Source organism: Hibiscus syriacus, unplaced genomic scaffold (assembly GCF_006381635.1).
Source record: "Hibiscus syriacus cultivar Baekdansim isolate YM2019G1 unplaced genomic scaffold, ASM638163v2 tig00112852_pilon, whole genome shotgun sequence".
NCBI classification, from domain to species: Eukaryota; Viridiplantae; Streptophyta; class Magnoliopsida; order Malvales; family Malvaceae; genus Hibiscus; species Hibiscus syriacus.
This window is the reverse complement of record NW_024063410.1, coordinates 414845-434558: the sequence shown is the minus strand read 5'-3', so window position 1 is coordinate 434558 and position 19714 is coordinate 414845. Positions and strand designations below refer to the sequence as shown.

The 19714-nt window shown below is 35.3% G+C and overlaps 1 pseudogene; it reads left to right on the top strand.

The window, feature by feature from the left end:
- The first annotated feature begins 2562 nt into the window (after nucleotides 1–2562).
- LOC120183878 lies at nucleotides 2563–7911 on the top strand (annotated as a pseudogene).
- Nucleotides 7912–19714: the final 11803 nt, after the last annotated feature.

Below are 19714 nucleotides of genomic sequence, written 5' to 3'. Positions count from 1 at the left end.
TTAATTTTAAATTAATCATGCTATTTGAGTCGACTGTTAATTTGATGTAGGCTAATGGCTATATTGAATTTAAGGGTAAATTATCTTTAAGGTCTTTAGATTATTGATTTGATTCTATTTTGATCATTGGATAAATAATTTCATCAATTAAGACACTACACTTTCAATTTGATTTCAATTAAACCATCAAACTCAACTGTTAAGTAATCATTGACATAACAATTAGGCAGATTTATGTGATAACACTTCTCATTTCTAGAGATATCAACACAGAGACGGATAGATTGGCTAAGGGAGGAATCGGTCGAGTGCAACCATGGAAGGGGTCCATAGTTGGTTCCTATACGAGTTGGAAGGGGTCGTGGATGTTGGTTAATTGCTTTAGGCAGATTTTCGGATTGGTGAATAGATGGTACATATTAATGGATGTTCCTGTTATGTACTGATGTTATTTAATAAAATAATTGGGTACTCTTTTCCCGTCCGCTGTCTTGATTGAGTTTCGGCTCGATTGAGTTGAGTGGGGTTTTTAACGAGACCCGTATTTCTTTTCAAAAAGATTTGGCTCGAGTTTCAGTCCCGGATGTATATTTACATATATGTGTGTATGTGTGTATCTAATGCGAGTATACTCGAATATATATAAAAGAAATTAACTAGAGTATTCAGTTTTGGTGACCACCTTCTCTTAATCAGCAGGTCTAGCTCTAGCATGTGTACTGCATTAGAAAGATATATATTCGACATGCGAGGATACTCGCATTTTCTTTGAAGTACTTGAGTCCTATACATATTGAGCTATATTGAAATGTGTCGAATATATAAAAGAAATTAACTAGAGTATTCAGTTTTGGTGACCACCTTCTCTTAATAATCAGGTCCAGCCTGAACATGCGAGGATAAACAAAATATTAGAGATAATCGACACACAGGCTATGATGTATGTTATTCCGATTCTTCATTTTCTTTGAAGTACTTGAGTCCTATACATATTGAGCTATATTGAAATGTGTCGAGAAGATGCCAAATGCGGGTATTTTAAAGAAAACTGAACAAGCCATGTACCTAAAGCCGATTGGAAACCAATTATAACTTCGTCTAATACAAAGATTGAGAAAAAACAGTATAATGGATGCATATTTTATCATATTTCTTGAAGCATTGGCGCAACAGCAACACGTACCTGTGCATACAGGTGGGGACGTGAAGATGGAGGAGATGTCAGACTCGGGAACTAAAGCATCTGTATATATCCGTTGCTTCCCTCATCAATTCAGCTAAGAACACCAGATCATACACTGAAAGATGAAATGCATTAAAAGATCCTCCGAAAACTATGTATCATAAACTTTATATCAGCAAAGAACCAAAATTCTTAAAAAATGCAACCACCAACTAATTGTTCATGTAAACTACCAGTAAGAAACAGTGAAAAAACATCCACAGAGTTAAGTTCTTCATTTAGAAGTAACCATATAGGATAGAATAGTGAGATACATTGTATTAAATTATCAGTTAAAATGGTAAGATATATTGTATTTTTAATCAACGGATTTAAATTTAAACTTTGAAAATAATATTATTAGGTGGAATAGATATGAAGAATTATCAAAATTGCAAGATAAGGGTATCAAATTTAAATATTTACTAAAATAAATTACATTAATTGTCATCCTTATTGTTGTTTTAGTATTATCTAATAATAACCACCAAAATTGAGTTGAATATTTAGAGAATTTATTTCGAGGGTAAGTCAAAATTAAGCATACAAGGCAATATGTTGTGTATTATTAGTTAATAATTATCCTCTTCATCCTCTTTGTTTCATCATCTTCACATATAAAAACCATCCATCCACCTACTTCTTCTCTTCGTCCTTCTCTTTTTCAAGATGCCTCTTTTGTTTCGTCATCATTTCTCAGTGGATCCATTTGATCAGTAAAACAAAAATCTTTTAGAAAATTAAGGAAAAAAGAAATGGAGACCGGATCTTTAAGGCTAGGGCTCATGGCATTGCAGTTTCTGGGAGTATAGTTTTCATTGCAAATGAAATCTATAAACGCCTCCTCTTTGATTTCTTGAAGAAGACCGAGTTTGAATTAGCCGGTAATATATACATACACACATGCACGCATGCATACTTAGACGTATGCATACGTGCATGCATGTTATTTCTTGATGTTCTTGTTTAGGTTATTTTAACATTGCAGCATGAATCGAATTCTGGGTTTTTTTTAGGGAATGGGAAATGTCAAGTGAAGAAAAGGGTTCGTTTTGCCGACGATGTGAGGGAACCGTCGTCAAATAACAAGGAATACAGGAGAAGAAATCAGAGTGTTGCGCCCAAATAATAGTAGGGATTTGATTAGCATCATTGAAATAATTAAATGATCTAATTAACCAGATTAAAAGATTGATAGTCAGATTAGAATTATCCGTTAGTTAAGTGGTTACAAATGTAATTTACCCTGAACATTAAACATGTAGGTTCTCAAAACCACCCTGCCTTGTTCGATCTTTCCGAAGAAACTGAACATCGGCAACAACAAAGGTAGTGGAGATCAAAAGATTTGCTTGAATATGAAGTACTTGGTCAGATTCCATCACTTTCATTCACAATCTGGGATTCTCCTCCATTTCTCGAGACATAAGCCTCTCGCTCTTCATTTTTCATCACTCTCCAAATCATCAAAACAAACGAAGAAAGCCCAACAAGCTGAAGCTTGTAGAATCCCATCACTCTTCCAGGAAATAACTGATATTTTAGGATCTGTTAATGTACTCCAGATGAAACCAAATCTGGGTTTTCAATAACTCCACGAAACACAGCCAGTGAGATTGAGTTTATAGAACAATCGTTGTCTAGAAGACCGGGTGTTTGTCAAAATGCCCAGCAGAGGAGTGAATTGAAGGAAAAGGAGCGAAATGAAATAACTGAAATTTTTGGAGCTGTTAAAGTAACCTCGGGTGAAATCCCATCTGGGTTTTCAGTTACCCCACGAACCAATGCCAGGGAGTCTGAGTTTATAAAACAATTGTCGTCTGGCAGGCCAGATTTTTATCAAAATGCCCAGGAGAAGAGTGAATTGGTGGGAACAGAGGAGAATGTAACGGCTTTGGATGATACCTGGATGGGGAATTCAGTCGAATTCGATGTTAGTCCAGTGGTTCATGAGATAACTAAGATAGTTAGAGCTGAAAACGCCTTGATTTCCATGGAGGAACAATTAGATAAATCAGGGTTTTCTTTTGAACCAGAAATTGTTGAGAAAGTGTTGAAAAGGTGCTTTAAGGTGCCTCATTTAGCTTTTAGATTCTTCAACTGGGTGAAGGTTAGAGAAGGTTTTAGTTATACGACTGAAGTTTTCAATACCATGCTGTATGTAAGTGGTGAGGCTAAAGGATTTGGGCTGGTTGAGAAGATATTGGAGGAAATGGAGGCGAAATCTTGCAAGAAAGATATAAAGACTTGGACAATTATAATTTCACAATATGGGAAGTCAAAGATGATTGGCAAAGCGCTGGAAGTCTTCGAAAACATGAAAAGATGCGGTTTTGAACCTGACACAACGACTTATACGACGATGGTGCGTGCTCTTTGCAATGCTGAAAAAGGTGAGTTAGCATTAGAGTTTTACAAGGAGATGGTTGAGAAGGAAATGAGCCTTGATTCAAATTCATACAAGATGCTGCTGAATTGCGTAGCGAAATTAGGGGATACCGATTCGGTTCATTTGGTTGCAGATAACATGATGAGGGTCTCTGAGATTCCAGAACAAGAAGTTTATGGCTATGTATTGAAGAGTTTCTGTATTTCTGGAAGAATCAAGGAAGCTTTAGAATTTATTCGGGACCTTAGGAAGAAAGATTTGTCTTTAGACCCCCTTTATTTCGAGATTCTGATCAAAGGATTGTGCAGAGCTGATAGGATTGCTGATGCCATGGAGATTGTTGATATTATGAAGAGAAGACAACTGATTACCGAGAAGGTTTATGAGATTATCATCAATGGGTATTGAGAAGAAATGATTTCTCTAAGGCATTTGATCTTTTCCAAAGCATGAAGGAATCCGGGTTCTTGCCTGCGGCTTCTACTTACACCGATCTAATGCAATGCCTCTTTAGATCGAAGGAGTATAAGAAAGGCTGTGATTTATACAATGAGATGCTGGAGAAAGGTGTCGAGCCTGATACTGTTGCTATTATGGCCATGGTTGTGGGTCATGTTGGCCAAAACCGTATATCCGAAGCTTGGAAAGTGTTCAATTCGATGGAGGATAGGGGGATTAGACCCACTTGGAAAGCATATTCAGTATTCATTAAGGAGCTTGGTAAAGGTGCAAAGACAGATGAAATTTTTCGGGTTTTATGCAAAATGCAGGAGGAAAAGGTAGTCATTCGAGATGATGATATATTTCGATGGATTATATCTAACATGGAGAGAAATAGAGAGACAGATATTGTTGAAAAATTGAAGCAAATGCAGAGAATTAGTAAAATTCATGCTCAGGCCGATGAGGTAAGCAATAACGGCTTCAAAGGACAGGACATTCTCCTGGATTTGGGTGATAATGTTTAGAGCCCAACAGGATAGATTGTAACCAAGTACAATCCCTTTCGAAGGCCTTCAACGAGCAGGACCTGGAAGAAGTGTATAGAATTATCATCCTCAAAGGATTGGTTCAATGTTGAAGAAGGTTTGGAGAGATGCAACATTAAGTTTACACCGGAACTTGAGGTGGAAATACTACGAAAGAGCAGTTTGCATGGTAAAAATGCTTTTAATTTCTTTTCATGGGCAGGAAAGCAAGCCGGTTATCAGCACACTTCAGAAACTTACAACAGGACTATCAAAATCTCCGGATGCGGGAAAGATTTCAAGAACATGAGAAAGCTCTTCTATGAAATGAAAAGGAGGGGTTGTTTAGTATCGGATGCGTGGGCGATCATGATAATGCAATATGGTCGAACTGGCCTAACCGAAATTGCGTTGAGGACTTTTACTGAGATGAAATCCGACGGTTTTAATCCAACCGCTAATTCCTACAAGTACTTGATCATATCACTCTGCGGGAGAAAAGGTAGGAAGGTAGATGAAGCCTTTCAAATCTTCCAAGAAATTATCCGTTCTGGATTTAACCCCGATAAAGAGTTACTTGAAACATATCTTGGTTGTCTATGTGAAGTTGACAAGCTAACAGAAGCCAGAAGCTGTGTGGAATCTCTCAGCAAGATCGGATTCTCGGCTCCACTAAGTTATTCCTTGTATATTAGGGCACTTTGTCGAGCAGGACTCGAAGAAACATTAGAAATATTAGATAATGCCAGGATAGAACAATCTCCATTGGATCAGTATGTTTATGGAAGCCTTGTCCATGCAATGCTACGAAAGGGTCGATTCGAACAAGCACTGGCTAAGGTGAATTCCCTGAAGCAAGCCAACATTCATCCGACCGTCCATGTTTATACATCCTTGATAGTTTATTACTTCAAGGAGAAGCAAATCGGGAATGCATTGGCGATTTTGGTGGCGATTTTGGCAAAAATGGAAAAGGAAGGTTGTCTGCCGACTATCGTTACTTATTCCGCAATGATTCGCAGCTACATGGACACGGGAAGGTTGCCAATGCTTGGAACATCTTCCATCATATTGAAGATGAACGGACTGAAGCCTGGTTTCAAGACTTACTCTGTCGTAACCGGTTTTCGCCCGGGCACGAAAAAAGAAAACGTGAATAAATAAATGGTTTTATTAAAATATTTTAGAGTCGCCATCAACCTTTTGGGTTAGGTAAGTCGAATACCTAAAAATCATCTTTTAAAAGTGTTTTTAAGAAAACATTATTTAAAAGATAAATTGATCTACGTATAATCAAAAATTTATTCTTTTAATAAATAAAAGGGATTCGTGGTCGATTATGTTTGGGAAGGATTAGCATCCCCATAACGCCCAAATTGGTACCCTTGATTATATTTGTCTCTATTAGTAGAAATCTAAGAATTCGAATATATTTATTTTATGATTCTTTTATTCTATATTCAATTGCATAATTATATTTAAAGAAAATTCAAAGAAAATAGAAAATATTTCAATATTTCCAATAGAAGGGAAATTATTCTTAAAATATTTAGGACGAATATTCTTTTCCGACCGAAATAATAAAAATTTGATAATTCTTCCTAAGAATAAATATTAAAATTTGATATAACCAAAAAATAAAAAATACATTTTTAGGTTTTTTATAAGTAATATATTATTATTTTAAAATATTTAAAATAGAATATTTAATTACTAAGACAAATAAAAAAATATTCTTTAATTAAATTATAAAATTAATTAACATAAGTATTATTTATTTTAAAAAATGTGTAAATGAATAAAATAATATGAAAACATTATTATTAATTATTTTAAAAAATAATAAACGTTTATTAAAATTAATTAACATAATATTTAATATTATAGTTACTTTAGGAAAAATTTAAAAGTACTAACATTATTATATTTAAAACCAAGAATCATGGGATTAGTATTTAAAAATAATAAACAAAAGTTAGTGCTTATATTAATATAATTGAAAGTGTGGTATCCAATATAATGCTCTTAAAAAAACAAAATATTAAAGTAAAATAATATATTTAAAAAAAACGTGAATAGTATTAAAATATAATAAAAGAAAAATTAGTGCTCTTTCTTTCTAATTTGTTATTATTATTTTTAATAATTTATTTATTTATTTATTTTAAAAGTTAATGTAGATTATTAGGATATCTATGTGATAAAAATAATAAATATTAAATTTGAAATAAATAATAACCAAAATAAAAATATATGATTAAATAAAAATAATATAAATTATTAGTCAATATTCGAAATATATAAAAAATATATATTAAAAGTGGTTTAACCATAATTAATTAATCAAAATATCATAATGAATTATATATATGTGTGTGTGTGTGTGTGTGTGTGTGTGTGTGTGTGGTGTGTGTGTGTGTGTGTGTGTGTGTGTGTGTGTGTGTGTGTGTGTGTGTGTGTGTGTGTGTGTGTGTGTGTGTAAATAAAAATAATATAAATTATTAGTCAATATTCGAAATATATAAAATATATATATTAAAAGTGGTTTAACCATAATTAATTAATCAAAATATCATAATGAATATGTGTGTGTGTGTGTGTGTGTGTGAATAAAAAAAATAATTAATGGATTATATATAATAAAGTAAAACATAGAGATTAAAATAAAATATAACAGTTAATTTCGAAATAATAATAAAAACAGAGAAGTCAATGACTAAACTGTAAATATGCTCATAAATTAGAGGGATTATTTCGTGATTTTCCTTATTTTAAGTGAATAAGTAATGAACTCCAAAGCTCAGGGACCTGACGCATGGTTTACCCAAAAATTTTATAAACATAAAACTCATCTTCTTCCTCCTTATATCATACGCAGAACACCCCAAAAACTTCTAACTATCATATTTTCTATTTTATTTATTTATCTATTTAACTTATTTTTTTGGAAAATAAATAAAAATAGAATATAAGCTGAAAAAAATAAAATCAAATGTAGAAATAATCTTTGTAGAACTTTTTATTTCCGACTTTCTCTGTGTATTTTGCTAGATATCTTCTCTATTTCTCTTGATTTTTTTCTGTGTGTTTACATTTTGTTCTGGGGTTTTTACAGCCCCAGTTTACATGAAGAATCAAAGATGATTTTTCCTTTCTCCTTGCATGTGTGGCTGTTGTAGAGGACCAGCTGTTGTTGGTGGAAGCTACTGAAATTTGTTGTGGTGGAGGGGCTGCTGAGTTACTTGAAACGTGGAGGGGCTGCTGGAATTTGTTATGGTGGAGGGGCTGCTGCAGGTGCTAATTGGAGCAAGGAACCAGCTGGACAAAGGTAAAAAAATGGTGATTTCAACTGCCCCTCTTTGCTTGTTGCTGTGGAACAGGAATGGAGCAAAGACATAAAGCACCATTTTTGCTTGAATTGTTCAAACTTTTGAGCTATGAGTTCTTCTTATTATGAACTTTTCGCTCACTTCGGACGAGTTCTTCTTCAGATGAATTCTTCTTCAGTTGAGTTCTTCTCATTATGAACTTCTTATGGAAATGTTGATGTTGATATATTTCCATATGCAATAGAGTTGAGCAAAAGGTTGAATAAATTCTTCAGATTATGAACTTCTTCTTCCTCTTCAGTTGAGTTCTTCTTATTACGAACTTTTCCATCGGGGATGACAATTTATCTCCTTCTGTGATGTAATCTAGCAAAAAGTTGAACAAATTCTTCTCATTCGGATGAGTTCTTCTCATTATGAACTTTCTCTGAAAATGTTGATCCTCAAGTGAGGTTCTTCTTTCATTCAATTCCATAGGTGATGAATCAAGCTAAGGTCGAACAAGTTCTTCTCATTATGAACTTCTTATTCCTCTTCAGATGAGTTCTTCTCATTATGAACTCCTTCCGGCAATGTTGATGTTGATCTATCTCCTTCTGTGAGAGAGTCATACAAAGGTTGAACAAGCTCTTCTCATTATGAACTTCTTATTCCTCTTCAGATGAGTTCTTTTCATTATGAACTCCTTCCGGCAACGTTGATGATGATCTATCTCCTTCTGTGATAGAGTCATACAAAGGTTGAACAAGCTTTTCTCATTATGAACTTCTTATTCCTCTTAAGATAAGTTCTTCTCATTATGAACTTTCTCTGGAAAAGTTGATGATGATCTATTTCCTTCTGTGATAGAGTCATGCAAAGGTTGAATAAGTTCTTCTCATTATGAACTTCTTTTTCCTCTTCAGATAAGTTCTTCTCATTATGAACTTTCTCTGGAAATGCTGATCCATCGAGTGATGGATTTGAATCTTTGCTAAAATCTTTGAAATTCCTGACAAATATTCAATATGGATAAAATGAATGGAAATGTTCCTATTTTTTACAAATGCCTAAATATGATGCATGATATAATTTTAAAATTATGAGTTCTTGTATTCTCATTAATTGATGTTTCATTCTCTTAACGAGTCTTTATCTGTGCTGAGATTTCTTCTTTGCTTGGATTTGACTTACTATTTCCATAAATTCTTCATTTAGATCTATTTTCCAAAACACCCCATCAATTTCTCTTTGCTAAGAATTTCTTTTGTTGCTTTTCTGCTTTATTTGTCTTCAAATGACTTTATGGCAGAAAAAAAACTTGTTCGCCTTTCAACAATGATTGCAATTGTTGACATTTTACCTTGGATTCCATGCACTTAATAGTATTAACATAAAGTGATAGCCAAAAATCTTTTGCTTATGTCAAAATTATGTTAATCCATTTGCATGATGTTTATATAAAAGAATAAATTGAATTTCAAAAAGAAATTGAATTTTGAAAAGATAAACTTGGAATCTATTAATAAATATATAGAAATGTATTCAAAGTCATGGCAAACATAGGAATGATAAAAAATCAAATGACTCAACAGATTATTAGCATAAGTATTTCTAAACTAATCAATTTGATATAATTTAGAGCACTGAGGTAAGCTTATGTCTGAAAGATCTCAAACGTTGTCAGAATGCTTGTAGATGTAAAGTTTCTCCCAAAATAGCAAACTCTTAAGAGGGTTTTAATTGCCAGATGCCTAATATCAACATGCATTTGAGGAGCCCTTTCAGGTTTTCAACTCAAATCCTTCTTTTGGTTGTAAGACACCCTTTTCGAGTTTTCATCTTGACCCTCCTTTTCTATATATTTTTTCATTTTCACATTTTTTTGTTCGTTTTTTCTTCTTCTTTAAGCAAAATATTTCTTGACAGAATCTGAGTTTATTGGGTTTCTCAGAACTTTTCCATCCATTTCTACCAAGATCAACGCTTCTCCGGAAAAGGCTTTTTTTACAACGTATGGCCCTTCCCAATTAGGCATCCATTTCCCACAGAAATCTTTATGTATAGGCAAGATCTTTTTCAGCACTAGATCACCCTCTTGGAATTCTCTTGGATGTACTTTCTTGTCATGAGACTTCATCATCCGTTTTTGATACATCTGTCCATGGTAAATAGCTTTCAATCTCTTCTCCTCAATAAGGTTTAATTGATCAAATCGAGCTTGGATCCATTCAGACTCATCCAATTTTACCTCTCTCAATATTCGAAGTGATGGAATCTCAACTTCAATTGGTAAGACTGCTTCCATCCCATAGACTAAAGAAAAAGGGGTTGCCCAAGTAGATGTTCGCACAGTAGTTCGATATGTATATAAAGAAAGAGGTAACTTCTCGTGCCAATCTTTGTAAGTTTCAGTAGTCTTTGTAATGATTCTCTTGATATTCTTATTTGCTGCTTTAACTGCCCCATTCATCTTTGGACGATATGCCACTGAGTTTGCATGCTTAATCTTAAACTGTGCACAAAGTTCAGTCATCATTTTATTGTTCAGGTTCAAAGCATTATCTGTAATGATTCTTTCTGGTAGCCCATACCGGCAAATTATTTCTTTCTTTATGAATTTGCAGACTGTAGACCTTTTAATATTGGCATATGAAGCAACTTCAACCCATTTGGTAAAATAGTCAATTGCCACTAGGATGAAACAATGTCTATTCGATGCTTTTGGTGTGATTGCCCCAATGACGTCTATTCCCCACATAGAAAATGGCCAGGGTGCTGTCATTACATGTAAATGTGATGGAGGTACATGAATCTTATCTGTATATACCTGGCATTTATAACATCTCCTTGCATAATCAATACAATCTGTATGCATAGTAGCCAGTAATACCCATATCTCAATATTTTTCTAGCCATGGAAAGACCATTTGCATGCATTCCACATATCCTACTATGTACTTCCTCAATGATACTTCTAGCTTCCTTAGTATTTACACATCTCAATAGCATTTGATCATTGCTTTTTCTATACAAAGTTTCACCATCAAGAAAGTATCCAGCAATCATTCTTCTCAATGTTCTTTTATCAATCTCAGATGCATTTTGTGGATAGCTTTGATACTTGATATATTGCAAGATATCATAATACCATGGTTTGCCATCTGCCTCTTCTTCCACACTGTAGCAATGTGCAGGAATTTTATATACTTGCATTTTGATTGGCATCATATCAACTTTTTTATTTGCTTGAAACATAGCAGCCAATGTAGCCAAAGCATCTGCCATTTGATTTTCCTCTCGAGGGAGATAATTGAATGTGACGTTTTCAAATTCTTTTACTAATTCGAGGGTAAAATTTCGGTATTTCATCAATTTGGGATCTTTTGTTTCCCATTCTCCTCGTAGTTGATACACCACTAACGATGAATCTCCGTATATCTTGAGAAATTTAATTTTCCTTTCTATAGCTGCCTTCAATCCCATGACACAAGCTTCATATTCCGCCATATTATTGGTGCAAAAGAACTCTAGTCTGCTTGTGAAAGGATAATAAAAATTTTCTGGAGAAATCAACACTGCCCCAATTTCTCTTCCCAAGGCGTTGGATGCTCCATCAAAATAAAGCTTCCAGGATTCATCATTTGTTCTGACTTCTTCATTCATGGATATACACAACAAATCTTCATCTGGAAAATTAAAACTCAGAGACTGATAATCATCTGATACTCGACTGGCCAGAAAATCAGCTATGACACTTCCTTTTATTACTTTTTGGTTGACAAATACAATATCAAACTTGGATAACAACATCTGTCATCTAGCCATTTTGCCTGTCAAAGCTGGTGATTTCATTAAGAACTTTAACGGATCAAGTCTATATATAAGCCAAGTGGTATGATATAACATGTATTGTCTGAGTCTTCGAGTAGCCCACACCAAGGCACAACATAATTTTTGTATTGGTGGGTATCGAATTTCACAATCAGTAAATTTCTTACTCAGATAATAAATGGCTTTCTCTTTTCTTCCAGATTCATCATGTTGTCCCAGTACACATCCCATCGAATTTTCAAAGACTGTCAAGTAGAGAATTAACGGTCTGTCAGGCACTGACGATACTAAAATGGGGGCATTGGATAAATATTTCTTAATAATATCCAAAGTTTCTTGACATTCATCATTCCAGACTTCAGGATTGTTCTTTCGAAGTAATTTGAACATTGGATCACATTTGTCAGTTAATTGAGAAATGAATCGAGATATATAATTTAATTTTCCCAAAAAGCCTCGAACTTCTTTTTTTGTATTGGGTGGCGGAAGATTTTGAATTGATTTTACTTTATCTGGATCAATCTCGATTCCTTTTTTGCTGACTACAAATCCCAAAAGCTTCCCAGACGTTACCCCAAAAGTGCATTTAGTGGGGTTGAGCTTTAATTGATACTTTCTCAATCTTCGGAAAAGCTTTCTCAAATTTTGAATATGTTCTTCTTCAGTTCGGGACTTGGCAATCATGTCATCCACATATACTTCAATCTCTTTGTGCATCATGTCATGAAACAGAGTTATCATTGCTCTTCGATACGTTGCCCCTGCATTTTTCAATCCAAATGGCATTACTTTGTAGCAGAATGTGCCCCACATGGTTACAAATGTTGTTTTTTTCCATGTCTTCAGGATTCATTTTATTTGATTACCCTGAAAAGCCATCCATGAATGAAAACCATGCATGTCCTGCAGTATTGTCCACCAATGTGTCTATGTGAGGTAATGGAAAGCTATCTTTTGGACTAGCTTTGTTAAGATCTCTGTAATCCACACACATTCGAACTTTCCTATTCTTTTTTGGTACTGGGGCTATGTTGGCTACCCATTCTGGATATTTGGCTGCCTGTAGGAATCTTGCATTAATCTGCTTCATTACTTCCTCCTTAATCTGCAACAACATTTCTGGCCTCATTCGTCTGAGCTTTTGTTGAACAGGTTTATACTCTGGACTGATCGGAAGTTTGTGTACCACTATATCTGTACTCAAACCAGACATATCTTGATAAGACCAGGCAAACATATCTTTGAACTCTTGGAGGAGATCTATCAATTCTCGTTTTATCTGGGCTGACAAAGTAGTACCAATTTTCACTTCTTTCATTTCTTCATTGGTTCCCAGATTTACAGTCTCAATCTCTTCTTTGTGAGGTAAATTTGTTTGTCTTCTTTTTCTATTAGTCTTAACAATTCAGTAGGAACATCACATTCTATTTCATCCTCACACTCATTGACTTCCTCCAAACATATGGGCCGCTCTAAATTTATCTCATGATTAAATTTAGGAATAATCATGCTATTAACATTGTGACACCTGCAAATTTAAATCGGACATATTTCCGAAAAGATATAGTAAATTTATGAAGTAAATATAAAGAATGAGAAATAATGAATGTAAAAATGTAAAATGTAAAGAATAATTGCCATTTGAGAATTTTAAGAAAACTTCTTTTATTTGATATTAAGTGAACTTAACAATTGTCCTTACAAGATAACAAAAAACTTTTTATATTCTTGGGCTAAAACATAAAGATTAGTTATGAGTATTACTCTGTGTTAATACTAAAAACTACAGGGAGATCTTCAGCAGTCCAATTGTCGAGTGTTTCACCAGGAAGACAAGGACGAATTCCAGCCAAGTATTTGCCAGTCTTATTGTCATTTGTGATCATGTTGATAAATAATCCTCCCATATCTTCATCAACCATGCTTTGATATTTTGTCAACATTTCTTATTTAAGAGCATCAACAAGCTGTTGTTCTACATTAGCCATTCCTCCTGATTTGAATATGGATTTCAAATGAGGGAAAGACATGCGTTCCCAAGGAATTTCTTCTCCCTTCAATCTTGCCCTTCTATTTTCACCTTTTTTTTAATCTCTTTGTTCCTTTGCTGAAAATTAGGCTTAAATCCAAGACCAGAACGATCTTTCTTCATCTTCATACTCACAGGAACTGAGCTTCCCTGAAGATTCTTTCCCAAACCTTTCCCAGTTTTAGCTCCAATGCCTAAAGTCCGTCTTACAGTCATTTTAGTGCAATCAGACAATTTGGGATGTGGAATTTTGTTTCCCTCAGCAATAAATGTTGCATTGACAAATTCCAAAGCTCGGAAAGAGCATTCGAGAGCATCATCATTGGTTTCAATATACGGAGCATCATTTGTGACGGAAGCAATGATTTCTTCTTCAGCTCCTACATATACCAGTTGACCGTCAACAACAAACTTCAGTTTCTGATGCAATGAAGAAGGAACAGATCATGCAGAATGAATCCACGGCCTCCCCAATAAACAATTGTATGTAGGGTGGATATCCATTATCACAAAGTCAATATTGTACACGACTGGTCCGATCAGCAGTGGTATTTCCATTTTTCCAAGCACCTCTTTCTTGAGTTCCATCAAAAGCTCGCACTACGTTCTGATAATTCTTCATGTGCTTTTTATCCACCGGCATTCTTTGAAGTGTAACCAAAGGCATCAAATTAAGAGCATATCCATTATCAATTAGTACTCCCGGTAACACATGTCCATGACAATGTGTGGTAATATTCAAAGCTTTCATTGACCCCATTCTACCTTCAGGTATTTCATCATCAGTGAACATTATGTAATTATCAGAGGCTATGTGCCCTACAATCCTGTCAAGCTTATTGAGAGATATATCTTCAGGAATAAATGTCTGATTAAGTATTTTCATCAAGGCATTTCTGTGTACTTCTGAATTCATTAACAAATCAAGAATTAAAATTCGCGCTTGCTGTTTATGTAGCTGTTCAACCACACTATATTCGCTATGCTTCAGAAATTTCAAAAATTCTTGTGCTTGTTTTTCCGTTACGGGCTCATTGACTGTTGGCGGGGATTCATCATCAAATACCTTTTGGGGTATCACTGTAGCTTTTCCCTTTACTTTTCCCTGTTCTGATGCATTTGATGTCTCGGGATAATAACATCTCCCACTTCTTGTAAAGAATCCGACTTCACTTACTGCTTCAGATGTCGAATCCACACTCTGTATTTTCTCTTCTTCTTTTTTCAGAGAAACAGATCCTCCTACCATTGAAACATTGGGTAGTATAATTCCAAGGTACCCTGCGGGTATCTTTATATGAAAATGGTAAACGAGTCGTGATAACCACTTTCGGCTTTGTTGGTGCATGATTCACTGTAGATGACTTCACAGTGATGATCACGGGATCACTTGTTCTCTGCTTAGGTTCAGAATCTTCTGATGCGCAAACGTCCTCTTCTCTTTTTCCTGGTTCTTCTTCAAAGAACTCTATCTCTTTGTTATTCATTAATTTTTGCACCAAATCCCTAAATTCAGGGCATAGCTGGATTCTGTGTCCCTTCTCTTGATGATATTCACAATAATTCTCGCCTTCATTATTTTTGGCCTGACTTCTTGTTGAATCATACCGGATAAGGAGAGTTATTGAAATATCCAACAAAAAGGAGATTTAATCTCAGAAATTTCAGTTTTTGCTTTCTTTCTGTTCTCTTCCTGAATGGCGTTCACATTTTTATCTCCATGATTTGGTAGCGGATGATTTGATGAAGCTGGTGAATTGAATTCTAACTTTCCCGTGTTAATCAAATTTTGGACCACCCTTTTGAATGCCAAACAGTTTTCAATAGAATGACCCGTAATTCCTTCATGGTAAACACAGTGCGCTTTTACATCATACCATGGAGGGAATGGTGGTTGCATAGGAACCAACGGATAGGGCCGTATGACATCTGCTTTTAACAGCGAATCATAGATTTCAACATAGGGTACTGGTAAAGGTGTAAAAGACAACCTTTCATTTTCCCTTCGAGATCCTCTAGACTCTACTCTATTAGTGTTTGTTTATTCTTTCTTAACCCTTGGCTGGGTTATTGTAACACTTTTCGAGGTATCTTTATTATAAGAGTTCGCATTGTTGACTTCGTTTTCTTTTTTCCGGTACATAGGTCTTTTGGAACTATACCCCTCATTTGATTCAATTTTTCCACTTTTCAAGACATTTTTAATGAGTTCTCTCGAAATGACCAGATCTGCAAAAGTTCTGATTGCGTTCCCCATTAGATGACTTAAATAAGGAGCCTTTAAAGTATGTACAAACATTACTGTGGCCTCTTTTTCTGATAGAGGTAGCTGAACTTGCGTTGCTGTGTCACACCATCTCTGAGCGTATTGTCTGAACGTTTCATTGTTCTTTTTCTCCAAATTCTAGAGAGTCCATCTATCAGGGACCATATCTGTCACATGGCAGTACTGCTCTAGGAATGCCCTTGCCAAATCTTTTCAGGATCTAATGTTGGCTTTGGTCAGTTGAGTATACCATTTTAAGGATGGTCCTATCAAGCTATCTTGAAAACAATGAATTAACAATTTCTCATCTTTCACATGTCCTGCCATTCTGCGACAAAACATAGTAATGTGGGATGAAGGGCATGTGGTACCATCATATCTCTCAAATTCAGGAACTTTGAATTTGATGGCAGTACTGCTCTAGGAATGATTCAGTTATTTCTACGGATTTCATTCGTTCCTCTAAGCTCTTGATCTGTCTGGTCAATTCTTCATTCATTTTTTCTTTCTCATTAAGCTCATTCAAATATGGGATTAGATGATCAGCATTAAAATCCCCTATTTTCACATCTGATATAAGTGGATTTTTGCTTGAAGATGCAGGATCCACTTGTTGATTTTCATGTGGTTTGGCCTCTTGAAGTGCTGACGTGCGGGCATGGATTTGTATAGGTGTAATACCATAGTGATAAATTGGTTCCGATGGGAAACCTAGAGGATACATAGGTTCTTGGTCGAAAGATACATGATTTTCATGAATTTTTCCAATGGTAGCCTATTTTTTGAGCATGTCTTCTATTTTCTACATCATGTTGTCTTGTGAGTTTGCAATACTGACCTCAATTTTCTCCAATTTCATTCACATTTCTACTTGTTCTTTAATATGTTGTTCCTCAAGGCGGTTTATCTTATCTTCCATTATCTTACTTGCTTTCCTAGTACCGTACGGGTGTTGAATTTCTTGTTTGGCCAGGATAACTGCGATTGAAAATCTTTTTCGTATTATTTTTTTTCTTAATGAATACTTATGAGTAATGTATGAAAAATGAATGTATGCAAAATGGTGTTGATATTGAACTGATTCCTTAGAACAACTTTTATATTAGAAACAAAGTTTTATTATAAAAAATTTACAAGTACAACATTATAGATACATCTGAGCAAATTCCCCTAATTGTTCACTAAAACCTCGTTTCATATCGAAATTGATCATGGTGTTCTCGTGTTCACTAAAACCTTGTTTCATATCATCTACTTTATCATCATTAACAAATGGGTTTACTTTGTTGGGAAATAAACCGAGTACGAGTAATTTCCCTATAACCTAAATTAGTGAGAATGTGAAATAAAAGTGGAAAAATAATACCCGAAATTGATAACGGAGTTCAGCCAATTGTGCCTACGTCTCCGGACTGCTGTAGATCTTTTACTAAGAGAGAAAATTTATAGGTGTTTACAAAACACTCATTACTCACAAGAAAGCTCTCTAGTATTGGGAGAAAGAAATGATTTTGAAGTTAAATGGGTTAGGGTATTTATAGTTGAAACTTAGGGACTAATCTTATAAATACCCTAAAGTGTGCAATGACTAAAATGTAATTAACCCAAAAAACATTTTAATTAAAGAATTGGGGCACCGAATTCGGTGCCCATTTTGCTGAAAATGCCAAGCATTTAGGCGGTGGCACACCATCATCTTTTGACTTTTTCTTTCCTCCAACAATCTCCCACTTGAAGACTGATTTTAATCTTTCTTCACACCTCGATCAATGCAGCAACATTTCTGGTCTTGTTACTCTAGCATGCCAACTGAAGCTGAACACAACTTCAGTTTGTTCGTAGTCACCGTCTTTGTTAACATGTCTGCCAGATTTTGAGCTCCACTAATCTTTTCAAGTTTCAAAATCCCATCTTCCAGAAGAGACCGGATAAAATGATATCGCAATTGTATGTGCTTTGTTCTGGAATGAAAAGACGGATTCTTCGCTAGATGGATAGCACTTTGACTATCGCAATACAAGACATTATTTTCTTGTTTCTTGCCGAACTCTTCCAAGAAACTTTGGAGCTAAACCATCTCCTTGTTGGCTTCCGTAACATCGATATATTCTGCTTCAGTTGTGGAGAGAGCAACTATCTTCTGTAGTTGAGAAACCCAACTCACTGCAGTTCCTCCTAGAGTATAGACATACCCTGTAGTGCTTCTTCTGATATCGACATTTCCTGCTAAGTCAGTATCTACATAGTCTGTCAGTATCGTATCTCCACCTTTGAAACAAAGTGCTTTGTTTGTGGTACCTCGCAGATATATGAGGATCCATTTGACTGCTTCCTAGTGTACCTTGCCCGGATTATTCATGTACCTGCTAACAGCTCCCACTGCATGAGCAATATATGGTCTGGTACAAACCATGGCATACATCAGACTTCCAATTACTGAGGCATACTACACCTTCACCATGTGTGCACGTTCTTCCTCCGTCTTTGGTGACTGTTCTTTGGAGAGTCTAAAATGAACACCTAAAGGTGTACTTACTGGTTTAGCATCTTGCATGTTGAACCTGGAGAGTACTTTGTTGATGTACTCAGCCTGTGATAACATCAAAGTCCCCGGCTTTGTGTCTCTCTTGATCCTCATCCCTAGAATCTGCTTTGCAGCGCCCAAATCTTTTATTGCAAACTGCTTCGACAATTTTTGCTTCAAGTTTATAATCTCTTGCATGTCTGAACCTGCAACAAGCATGTCATCAACATGCAACAATAAAATAATGAAGTTGTTATCGAACTTCTTGATGTAGCAACAATGATTTGCTTGACATCTGGTAAAACCACTGCTACCCATGAAGCTATCGAACTTCTTGTACCACTGTCTAGGAGTTTGTTTTAAACCATACAAGCTCTTCTTCAACCTGCATACTAGGTTTTTATTTCTTGCTTCTATGAAGCCTTCTGGTTGCCTCATATAGATTTCTTCTTCCAAATCACCATGAAGGAAAGTTGTCTTTACATCTAACTGCTCAAGATGTAAATTTTCTGCAGCTACAATTTTCAACACCAGCCTGATTGTAGACAATTTTACAACTGGAGAGAAAATTTCATTGTAGTCAATACCTTCCTTTTGCTGAAACCCTTTGACAACCAATCTTGCTTTATAGCGTTTTCTCCCATCATGCTCTTCTTTGATCCTGTAGATCCACTTATTATGGAGCGTTTTCTTGCCTGGTGGTAATTCACCTAATTCCCACGTCTGATTTGACATAAGCGAGTCCATCTCATCTTTCATGGAAGACTCCCACTTGACTGAATCCTCCACTTGCATTGCTTCATCATAGCACTCTGGTTCACCATTGTCAGTCAACAACAAGTAGTGCAAAGAAGGAGAATATCGTTGGGTTGGTTTAGGAATTCTGGAGGAGCGTCTCAGTTCTGGTGTGCCTGGTTCTTCTTGAACTGCTACAGGATTGATCTGAACATCATTTCTAGAAATCTCCTCGAACTCAGTAAATTCCTTTGTTTCAGCTTTGGTATTGGAGCTACTTGATTCTACAGTTGACCTGTCTTTGTACATCACATTCTCATTGAAAATGAAATATCTGCTTCTGATGATCTTTCGATTTTCGTAGTCCCAAAATCGGTAACCGAACTCATCACCACCATAACCAACAAAGACGCATTTGTTGGACTTGGCATCAAGTTTA